The following is a 3,937-nucleotide window of genomic DNA, read 5'->3' on the forward strand; positions in this document are numbered from 1 at the left end:
CAGGCATGAGCCGTCACGCTCAGCCTTCAAGTTCATTGTTAGTGTTATTTGTTCATTACACTCAGTCTTCAAGTTCATTACTAGTGTTATTTGTAAAATTGTTACCACAGTTTAACATGCACATAATTTAAAGAGATAAATAGTTTTACAAAGCTTCTTTGAAAAACAGTAGCCCTTCCTCTGACATTTGCCCATCCTTGGAAGAAACTACTTCCAACTCTGAGTTACTTCTTTTAATATTTGCCACTATATCACTTAAGTTAGTGACAGTATTTTTTATTGTGGTAAAATATACATAAGATTTACTATTTTAAGTGTATAACTCTGTGGAATTAAGCACATTCACATTGTCAGGCAACCATCACCACTATTCATCTCAATGTTTTCATCATCCCAAACTGAAACTCTGTAACTACTAAACAGTAACTCCTCACTAAACCCTGCTCCCAGCCCCTGGTAGCCACTGTTATACTTTCTGTCTCTATGTATTTAACTACTCCAGGTACCTCATATAAGTGGAATCATACATTAGTCTTTTTGTGACTGGCTTATTTCACTTGGTATAATGTCTTTGAGGTTTATCCATGTTGTAGCCTGTGTAAGGATTCCTTTTCAAGGCTGAATAAATTCCATTTTATGTATATGTCACATTTTGTTTATCCATCTGTGAGTGGAAATTTGGGTTACTTCTACCTTTTGACTATTGTGAATAAAGCTACTATGAACATGGGTGTACAAATATCTATTTGAGTCTCTGCTTTCAATTCTTTTGAGACTATACCCAAAAGTGGAATTGCCAGATCATATAGTAACTATGTTTAATTTATTGAGGAACTGCCATACTGTTTTCTATAGTGGTTGCACTCTTTTACATTCCTACCCACAGTGCACAAGGGTTCCAGCTTCCCCACAATTTTTCCAACACTTGTTATTTTCTGTGTGTTTTTTTTTTAAGGAATGCTTTATGAATTTGTGTGTCATCCTTGCAATGCGCTATGCTAATCTTCTCTGTATCATTCAAATTTAATATATATGCTGCCAAAGCAGAGCTCTACGTATTTTTGCTTTCTACTTTCAGAAGATTTTCTTAACTTTATCTTCCAACTCTTCTACTGAGTTTTTATTTCTACTATTATACATGCGATTTCCAAGAACTTTTAATTTCCAGAATATTTCTTTTCTAAGAGAACATCTTATTATTGTCTTATGAATAAAATAACTTTTCCTATTTGTCTGAATACATTAATTATAGTCGTTTAAGGATGTATTCTTTCTACAGTAGTCTCTATTTCTTTAATTTGATTTTCCCGTTTATTACTTTGTTTTAGTTTCTTTCATGCCATAGCTTTCCCTCAGATATCTGGTGATCTTTGGCCACTTGCTCATATTTAAGAGCTCTAAGCTTGTTGACTATGGGATTCCTGGAGGGTGATTTGCCAGGGTCATTTTGTGGGTATCCTTAATATATATTAATTAGGACTACTCATGTTTCCTAGAGAAGTATTTTTACATTTCCTGCTTAAAATATACAGTGCTGGCTCTCTTCACTCTGGAGCTGAAGAAGAGACTGGAAGGGAAGGAGTGTCTTCTCAACATTGGGCATGTCAATGTTCTGTTAATATGACTGGGTTCAGCATAATACTCCCTCAACTGTGCCTAATAACTCCTAGTCCTGGAACTCTTTTTTCTATCTGAAGTGAGTAAACCTCCAGTGTTTGGATGGGGTGTTAGGGAGGCATTTGGTTTGCTACACTGAGTGAAAATGAGTGATCAGAAGTTCTAATTGCTTCTTAAACTAACCAACCCAGTCCTTCAGTGGCCTTAGTTTTGTCCCTACTTTCAGAGGTACCTGGTGCTGCTTATTCCAGAGACTTTCTGGATCCTGTAGTGAAACTGGGTTGCTTTTTAGCTTTCTCCTGCAGGTTTAGGATTGAGGTCTAAATCAGCTGTCTGAGTAAGTTGCCTCTCATCCACTGTTTTCCAGCTTTCAGTTTGTTGTGATGTTTCCTCTCCCATATGTATCTTATGTGTTTTACAACCATCTTTTTTTACTACCATTTTTTGTGGAATTTAGAGGTAGTGAAAGTAAGCGTGTATGTATTCAATCTTATCCTTTTCTCCAGAAGCTATATATTTTCTACTTCTAATAATCTGTTAGTCTAAGATATGTATGATAAATTGTAAAAAAAAAAAAAAAACAAAAAAAAACAAAAAAACAACAACAACAACAAAAAAAACGACCAAACAAACAAAACCCTAATCTTAATTATCTAACGCTATGTTATACAAGATAAAGATTTTCCTGATTCCTGGAGCCTGTCTTATTATACTAGCTGTTCACTTGCTTAGTTATATCACTATTATAGTAGATGGTGGCAGAAAGTGTGGTAAAATTCCTAACAATTTGTTTTACAATTTATCTTTTCTGGTAAAAAGATGCTAAAGGAAAATGTCAAGGATCTTGGCTATAAGTGAGGGTTTGTTTTCATTTATTTATGGTCCCTTAGCCCTAAGATAGTTTCAAATATTTTAATGTTTTAAAATCACTTTTTTTCAACAAATAATAAGAAAGGAACACATCATTTCAAAATGCTATATGTTGTTCAAAATACTTTTATGCTATTCTTTGATTACACTGGTGGCATGAAGCATGTTCAAACATATAAACAGGCATGAAGCAGACCAGTCAAATAACCTCTGTGAATATATACAGCTAATATGAAACTTTTTGGGGTTAGGAAAAATTATAGTTTTCTTCTTCATCTGTCTCTAGTTGGTGTGATAAGAGCTGTCCACTCTCTTGGGAGGAGTCCAGTCTGGGAGGAGCTTTAAGGCAGAGGGTTACCATTTGTAACTACTATTTACTGAGCATTTACTAAGTGCCTGGCTACCTGCAAAATGCTTTACACACATTGTCTCATTAATTTTCATTATGATCCTCTTTCTTTGCAGATAGGAAACTGAGATGCAGCCAGTCAGGTTAAGAAACTTGTTGAAGTGCACATAACTTGTAAATGCAAGACCTGGATTTAGATCCCAGGTATCTCTGAGTTGAAAACTTGATCTCTTTCCAAATGCAGCTTCCTTTTGGGCACAAGTCAGCAGCTTAGTTTAGTGGTGAAATGGAGGAAAAAGTAATTACAAGGTCTGGTGGGGTTGTAAGAACCTGTAGGCAGGGAATCTGAGAAGCTACTTGCAGGAAATAATCTAATCAGAGACCTGATGAAGCAGTAAGAGCTTGTCAGGGAAGAAAGGACTGAAGGGTGTTTCAGGCGCAGTGATCAAAGGGACATTCCTGTACCTTTCAGAAATTACAGCAATTTGACCGCAAGTGCCATTGGGAAGGAGGGATGGCGGGAGGTGGAGGTGAACCACAAGGAGCCTTAAAATCGAATGGGTGGGGACCGGTTGGGACTATCCTCTGGTCAATAGGGAATCATTTAAGGGGTTTTAGCAAAGGAGTGACATGTGTACAAATTTGTACTTTATAAAGATCAATTGGGTAGCCACAGAGACAATGAATTTGAGAGCCACTAGAATGGGGGAGGAATAAAAAAAAAGATTCCTGGGTCTCTGTCTTGGACAAATGGACAAGTTGGTGCCATTCACTGAGACAGGGAACAGCTTCTGGTTGTGGGGGAAGGCTATTATAGTATCTAGGGGAGTGATCTAATTGATCAGAGCTGTCAATCTAAAATAATCAAAAAGGTCAGAATCTAATTTAAAAATAATTTATTCAAGTGCAGAGTGTGAGAATGGACCACCTGGAAACACCAACTCCAAAAGAATGGAGTAAGCATTCACAAGTAGGGAAGTTAAGGTTTCATATATATTGGCCGAGACAGAGGCGTTTTTTAGAAGGATTGCAACATTATTGATACAAGGTTGGCAAATAGTTACAGCAATTTGACTGGTTATGGGCAATGTTCCTTTTTGG

At 36.5% G+C, this 3,937-nt stretch overlaps 1 pseudogene; it reads right to left on the reverse strand.

Annotated features, from left to right (window-relative positions):
• Positions 1–946: 946 nt before the first annotated feature.
• Positions 947–1,047, reverse strand: LOC111526507 (annotated as a pseudogene).
• Positions 1,048–3,937: the final 2,890 nt, after the last annotated feature.

Source organism: Piliocolobus tephrosceles, chromosome 3 (genome assembly GCF_002776525.5).
Source record: "Piliocolobus tephrosceles isolate RC106 chromosome 3, ASM277652v3, whole genome shotgun sequence".
NCBI lineage: Eukaryota > Metazoa > Chordata > Mammalia > Primates > Cercopithecidae > Piliocolobus > Piliocolobus tephrosceles.